Source organism: Acinonyx jubatus, chromosome A2 (genome assembly GCF_027475565.1).
Source record: "Acinonyx jubatus isolate Ajub_Pintada_27869175 chromosome A2, VMU_Ajub_asm_v1.0, whole genome shotgun sequence".
Taxonomy (NCBI): domain Eukaryota; kingdom Metazoa; phylum Chordata; class Mammalia; order Carnivora; family Felidae; genus Acinonyx; species Acinonyx jubatus.
Genome location: NC_069383.1, coordinates 163,259,667 through 163,267,518, shown reverse-complemented (window position 1 = coordinate 163,267,518; position 7,852 = coordinate 163,259,667).

The window sequence follows — 7,852 nt, the reverse complement described above, 5'->3', positions numbered from 1 at the left end:
GTGAGGTCACAATGAGGTCACGTGCCCAGCTATCGGGGGCGAGGACTCCAGATCTCCCTGCAGGTATTTCGGGGATCGTCCCTCGGTGGAGGTTTGCCTGGCGCTTTCCTCGAGATTAGGCTGAGCTGGCGGGCTTCAGGGGGCAGGACCACAGAGGCAAAGGGCCACTTGCCCCTCATCGTAGCAGGAAGACTGGTGTGACACCGCTGTGGGCGTCGGGCCCCTGGCTGAGGGGTCGCCCAACCCTTTGAAAACCTTTTTTTTTTTTTTTTTCTGATCGTGGAAAATACCAAACCTACGAAAACAGGGAGGCGAGGCAAGGCTGCGCTGGGACTTCTGTGGGCTCAAGGCGTTATTGCTTTCATAGGTCTCCTCGTCCAGAAGCAACTGTTAAAAATTGTTTTCTTGTTAAAAAATTTTTTAATGTTCATTTTTGAGAAGGAGAGAGAGAGAGAGAGAGAGAGAGACCGTGCGCGCGCGGGGGAGGGGTAGAGAAAGAGGGAGACTCAGAATCCGAAGCAGGCTCCGGGCTCTGAGCTGTCAGCACAGAGCCCGACGCGGCACTCGAACCCACGAACCATGAAATCATGACCTGAGCCGAAGTCCGATACTTAACCGACTGAGCCATCAGGTGCCCCTTAAAAGTTGTTTTCTTAACAACTGTGTTGGTAGAAAGACCAGGGAAATCCAGAGGGGGCTCACTGTTACCTATTCATGATGGTTGTATTTGTTTCCTTCTTCTAATTTCAAAAAGGAATGAAAGAGATTCGCACAGGCCCCTGAAAGTGTCATGGGCAGAAAGCGTAAGCTGACCGAAAACCCCCATCCCTATGCAGTCAGTTGGCATTGACCCTTCCTGGCTGGCCCATTTCTGGCCCTCCCTCCTCCCGGCCCCACCACACCTGCCTCGTGGTGACTCTGATTATCCTTGACCTCGCGCCATTTCATCATCACGCACTTGAGGGCCCCCTTCTGAGACAGAAGGCCTCCCTCCTCCAAAGTCTAGCTAGCCCGTGGACTTTGTTCCAAATTGGCCAGCCTCCCGTGGACGCCCCTTTCCCGGTCCAGGATCCCTGATCGTGCTGTGTTGGCTCTGTGCCCTCATTCCGGGGTGGCTCGTCTTTGTCCCACACGGCCCCTGGGAAGGGTTCTGCTCGGTCCCCCAAACTCGGGTTTGTCTGGTATTTGCTCTTGATTTGACTGACCCCGTGCATTTTTGGCAAGACTCCCTCGGGAGTGATGCTGGGACCCGCTCAGCGTGTCGCCGGACTGGGCCCACGGGGGCGTCACGTCTGCTCGCGGACGGTCAGATCCCGCAGGCGTTTTCTCACAGACAAAGCCCACACGTGGTGTTTGGCCACTTCGGGGACAAACTCTTTTCATCTGTAGGCATCCAACGACCTTTTTCTCGCTGCCATTGATCTGTCGAAGAAACCAGGTCATTTGTCCCGTATCCCAGCCTCCCGACTGGGCGAGTGGCCTCCCAGGCGTCGACTAACGTACTCCCTCCGCATTCCCCGGGACGCCTCAAGCTGATCTGTCTGGAAACGTGAGTGGACTGTGGACTTTCAGGACGCCGCTGTAAGCCCACCCGAGGACACGGAACGCTTGCTTGATTCTCGTCGTGCCAGTCCCCGTGTCCACGTCCCTCTCCAGGAGACACGTAGCCGAACGTCAAGTTCACTGTCTCTCCTTTGTGTTAACGCTGATCCCTGGACGGAGGGGGCACCCGTCCGATTCGTCCATCACGAATTTCCCCCAGGAGCCTTTCTCCTAACGGTCGTAGTGGCCACTGGAGAACATTCCTTAGACACAGCACTGGCCACGGCTAGAGCGGGGGGATAGCCTAACGCTTTCATTTTCTCTGCACTTGTTGCCTGGAATCACTCTATTTAAAAACCACTCAGAAGAACTGAAAGGGTCTTGAGGCGATATTCGCACACCCGTGTTCCCAGCCGCGTCATTCACAGCAGCCGGGACGCGGAAGCAGCCCGCGAGTCCAGTGATGGGTGACGGAGAAACTCGATGCGGTCCATGCACACGCTGCAGTATCGTCCAACCTTAAAAACTTAAGACGTCCCGGGGCGTCTGGGTGGCTCAGGCGGTTGAGCGTCTGACTCTTGATTTCAGCTCAGGTCGCGATCTCGTGGTTCGTGGGCTCGACCTTGGGATTCTCTCCTCCCCTCTCTATCCCTCTCCTGCTCACTGTCTCTCTCTCAATAAATACATAAGCTTTTTTAAAGAGTTAGGATATCTTGCCACCTGCCACCACGTGGACGGATCCGGAGGTCACTGTGCGCGGTGACAGGAGCCAGGCACAGGACGCGTCCCGCGTGACCCCACGCACAGGAGGTCCCCAGAGGAGTCCCGTCCACAGAGACAGAGAGCGGATGGTGGGAGCCAGGGGTGGGGCAGGGGGCGGGGAGTCCGTGCTTCCTGGGGACAGGGTCTCGGGTCTGGGGAGATGGAAAGTTCTGGAGGCGGATGGCAGGGCGGCCGCACGACCGTGTGAACGCGCCTGACGCCGTCGAGCTGTGCGCTTAGAGACAGTGAAGATGATACGTTTGGGTCCTCGGACACGTCCCCACTCGCCCCGAAGAGTTCTCAGCCGGGCACAGACAGCCGCCGTTAGCTCCTCCCGCGCTCGCCCAGCCCCAGCCCTGCACCTGGCCGTTTCTCCGAGGAGCCCTGTTGCTGCTTTTTCATGGGAAGTGATATTCCGGGACCACAACCTGACCACAAAGTGAGGCAACAAGTTGCGAAACGAGGACAGTGAACTCCCGTGAACCCTTTATCTATAGGTCAGGGACTCACCAACGACCTGTGCTGAGCCTGTTTTGGCGAAGGGACTTGTACCGGCACGTGGCCACGCCATTTACATATTGTCCCTGCCCACTTCTGCTACAACGGCAGCGTTGGGTAATTGGGTTTTTTTTGTTGTTGTTGTTTTTTTTTTTTTTTAAATTGAGAGACAGAGAGAGACAGAGCACGAGCCAGGGAGGGGCCGAGAGACGGGGAGACACAGAACGTGAAGCAGGCTCCAGGCTCCGAGCTGTCAGCACAGAGCCCGAGGCGGGGCTCGAACTCACAGACCGCGAGATCATGACCTGAGCCGAAGTCGGACGCTCAGCCGACGGAGCCCCCCCCCCCCCCGGCGCCCCCCGTAGAGTTGAGTCATTGTGACAGAGACTGGCCCACAAAGCTGAAAATAGTTACTATTTGGCCCCTCGCAGAAAAAGTCGAACTCCCAGAGCTGGACCCGCCCGTGGTTAACCTCTTGCTTGGGGTCTCTCCATACACGTTGTCTGAGAATATATGATATGTTCGATAGAAAATCTTTTCCTCCATTTTCCCAACTGGTTTGAGAGTGAGTCGGACACATCACAAACCTTTCCTCCAAAACGCCACGCGTTGTCAAGGAACGGACCCCTCTTGTGGTCTAAGCCGAGGGCGATGGTCAAGTTTGGGGAATGCGGCACTGAGAGAATGATGTCAGTTAATAGGCAGCCCGAGTGAAAATCGCGTTGGTTGTCCCCGGATTGTCCTTCACAGCACCTTTCCCCCACACTGGCGTCCCGGGTCTGGGACTCCCTCACTGCCCTTAATTCCACGAATCCTGGATCGCTTGTCATCCACAACAGCGCAGGCTTCTCTTTGTCTCACAACCTTTCGTGACCGCGACTCTTTGGAAAGTGTACGGGTCAGTCATTCTGTGGGATGTGCCTCAGGGCGAGTCTGTCTGCTGGCACACACCCCTGGCGGGAATATCCGAGCAGTGACCGGTCCCCGTCACCTGGGTGACGCCTGGGTGGCTCGGTCGGTTAAGCGTCCGACTCCGGCTCAGGTCACGATCTCACGGTCCGTGGGTTCGAGCCCCGCGTCGGGCTCTGTGCCGACGGCTCGGAGCCTGGAGCCTGCTTCCAATTCTGTGTCTCCCTCTCTCTCTCTCTCTCTGCCCCTTCCCTGCTCATGCTCTGTCTCCGTGTCTCAAAAATGAATAAACGTTAAGAAAAAAGAGAAAGGAAAGAAGAAAAAGTGATCCGTGGGAAGATACTTTGAGATTGTGCAAATGCCCTGCTCCCAGTGATCCCACGCGGTCACTTAACTCCCAGTGTCGACTCTTGCCTGGGCCAGTTATTACTGGAGAGGTCACAAAGAGATGACTGTTCTGACTCCGTTTTCGGGGGGACGTCTATCGGTGGAGCTGCAGGATATGGAAAGGGTCTTTTTTTTTTCTTTCCCCTAATTGGTTTTATTGGGATCAACCGCACTTGAACATAAAATTGACCATCTTAACCACTTCCAATGCCCAGTTCAGTGGCGTTAAACCATCCCCAGTGCTGTGCAGCCGTCCATCTCTTGTGAAACTGAACTCTGCCCCCATCGAACACTGGCTGTCCCCCCCCCCCGGCCCCCCTGGCGCCCAACCACTACTTTGAGTCTCTCTCAATTTTAAGGTCGCTCAGTACCGATGCCCAGATCGCTCCAGGCTTGGCCAGCAGCCGCCCTGTCAGGCTGGCCCCTGTGTCTCTGACAGGTCCCCATCCTGACTTCCTGGCACACCATGAACTTCCAGGGTCACGTGGCACTCTCCCTGCCCCGCTCCCGGAATCAGCCATTTCTCCCAGGAGCCCTGCAGGCGATATTCAAAAGCCAAGATCGGATCTAGGGGCTAGATGTAACTGTTGTTATTGGCTGGTCTCAGTGGACAGAGTTATGAAATAGATTTTTGTCTAAATCATCACGGGGGGGCGCCTGGGTGGCGCAGTCGGTGAAGCGTCCGACTTCAGCCAGGTCACGATCTCGCGGTCCGTGAGTTCGAGCCCCGCGTCGGGCTCTGGGCTGATGGCTCAGAGCCTGGGGCCTGTTTCCGATTCTGTGTCTCCCTCTCTCTCTGCCCCTGCCCCATTCATGCTCTGTCTCTCTCTGTCCCAAAAATAAATAAACGTTGAAAAAAAAAATTTAAAAAATAAATAAATAAATCATCACGGGGCCCAGGGCGCCAGGGTGGCTCAGTAGGTTAAGCATCCGACTCTTGGTTTCGGCTCAGGTCATGATCTCACCGTTCGTGAGTTCAAGCCCCACATTGGGCTCTGTGCTGATGGTGTGGAGGCTGCTTGGGATTCTCTCTCTCTGTCTCGCTCAAGATAAAGAAACTTAAAGAAATGAAAAAAAAAGTAAATCGTCACGGTCCTCGCTGATACTTTCCCTCCGGGGTTGTTTCGTGTGCTCTCCTATTCATGTTGACGTCTTATATGCTCCTCTATGAACACCTACTTCTTTTTTTTTTTTTTTTAATGTTTATTTATTCTTGAGACAGAGACAGAGCGGGAACAGGGGAGGGGCAGAGAGAGAGGGAGACACAGAATGTGAAACAGACTCCAGGCTCCGAGCCATCAGCACAGAGCCCGACGCGGGGCTCGAACTCACGGACCGTGAGATCATGACCTGAGCCGAAGTCGGACGCTCAACCAACTGAGCCACCCGGGCGCCCCAAGACCTGCTTCTTACTAACATCAGTACCCTCGCCACTTTGCTCAGTCCCATAATACACATGAGACTTTCAGAATGACTACACCCTGCCAGTCCTGAAAACAAATGTACTAAACAACTTCTTTTTTTTTTTTTTGGTCAGTTCCTTTTGTCTTTAGAAAAAGTGTCGTGCCCAAAGGTTGCACGGGCTGGTTCTCCTCTATTTCTGGGCGGTCATGGTTTTCATCTGAAACACAGTTCGTTTCACCTGTTTTCTGCTTCCGATCCACATCCTGGAGCTGTTCCCCTGCACCCTTGTTGAGTTAATTTCATTGTAAACTGTGGCAAGTATTCTCAGAGCTTGAAAACTATGAGGAATGCCCATAGGGTGTCAGTCCCACCGCTGTCCATTTATTTCAACTCTACCCGCCCCTCCACCCCCCGCAGGGAACCAATTTCACGGGTTCCTGGTTTATCTGTCCCATGTGGCTTTTGCAAAAGCAAGCAGATTGCAGATCGGGGCCTTATTTCCCCTTCTTTGCTTTGCAGAAGGTAGCACCCTACGTATAGCCTTTTGTAGCCCCCGCCCCCGCCCCCGCCCCCACCCCCACCCCCACCCCCTTAACCATACGTCCTGGAGGCCACGCCCATCCACTCACTCACGGTTCACAGCCGTGTGGCACTCCAGGCTACGTGCAGCGTCGCTCACCGGCCTCTCTCCTGGGTGCAGACGTTGGGGCGGCTTCTAATATTTTGCATTTACCAACAACAATGAATAACCATTTGCATGCATACTTTGGGCAGGTTTCTAGAGGGGGGATGGCTCTTTTGTAGCATGGGACTAATCATGAGATGAAATAAGGTATGGTGTGCATAGGGCCTTCCACTAGGCGGCAGGTAATTCGTGGCAGAAGGTCATTGTTGGATAGCTTGGCCTTGTGAGTCAAACTCTGCTCTCTCATACCATTTACTTTGGTCCTGAATTCGCTCTCTGAGACCGGGGTCTGAGTTGCAGCTGGAGTGGGGCTTAGGCGGAGGCCCGGCTCAACTAGCATTGGGGCTCAGCTTGAGATCAGAGTTCAGTTCTGGGCCAGGTGTCAGCCAGTGTCAGGGTTGTGGTCAGTCTATGGTCACCCACTCAGCCAAGGTCAGGGTTCAGCCAGGGATCAGGGATCAGTCTAGGATTAGGGCTGAGCCTGGGCTCAGGGCTCAGTCCAGGATCAGGGCTCAGTCTGGGATCAGGGCTCGGTCCAAGATCAGGGTTAAGCCCAGGATCATGGCTGAGCCTGGGCTCAGGGCTCCATTTGGCTTTAGGGCTGAGCCTGAGATCAGGGCTCAGTCCGGGATCAGGGCTGAGACTTGGATCAGGGCTCGGTCTAGGATCAGGGCTCAGGGCAGGATTAGGGCTCAGTGCAGGATCAGGGCTCAGTGCAGGATCAGGGACCATTTCAAGGTCCAGGCTCAGCATCAAGACACACAGCGTGTCTCTCTGTGAATGTGCCTGAGTTCGGTGGTTCCTTGTGTAGTTGAGGCTGAGGCTCAGTGCTCAGCGATTCGGGGGTGCTCCCTGGCATGTCCCCCTGCCCCAGCCTCACACCCCCACTGCCTGGGCAGCCCTGGTTCCCACAACCTCCTCCTCAGACCTGTTTCTGCTTGGTCACCTCCAGTGAGAAGATGCTCCTGAGTCCCCAGGCAGCACCTCTGTCTGCGGCTCCCGGTACCTGTCCTGCTCCCAGGGCTGAACACTGAACAAAGGGAAGGGGTGCAGGCTGGTCCGCCCTCGGCCCCAATCTCGTGACCGCCGAGACTTATGGGGATGTTGGAGCCCCTCGTAGCTACGCCTCCCCGACTCGGATTCCCCAGGACCTGCTGGACTCGTGCCCCCCCCCCCGCCCCTCCCCCCCCCTCCCCTGGTGCGCATGCTCAGTCCTCAGCATCTCCAGGTGAGTCGGCCTGAGTGGGTCAGGATAGACATGAGGGCGTGAGCTCCCACTTTTCCTATGAGCCCCGCCCCTCCCCATCCAGGGGTGAGGGGAGCAGCCCCAGCTCAGGCACAGGAGAGGCAATCCCGAGGGTCCTGGCCGAGACCTACGCGTGCGCCTGTCTGGGTGTTTACCTCCCGCTGCGTGTTCTCCTGGGCGACTGGGGACGGCTGGCCTCAGTTTCCCCTTCTGTGGACAGCGTACCACAGGCCGGGCCTGGCTCTGTCATGGGAACAAAATGTGCCTATGCCTTCCACGAGGTATCTGGGGGTGCTCCTGTGTGCGCAGCCACTTAACACACTTATTAAGCACCTACTGTGTGCCAGGCAGGCTTGGAGCGGTTGAGGAGAATGACGGGGTCCTGGAGGGGGCGGCTTGGGAGGGGGGCAGGGGAGCCG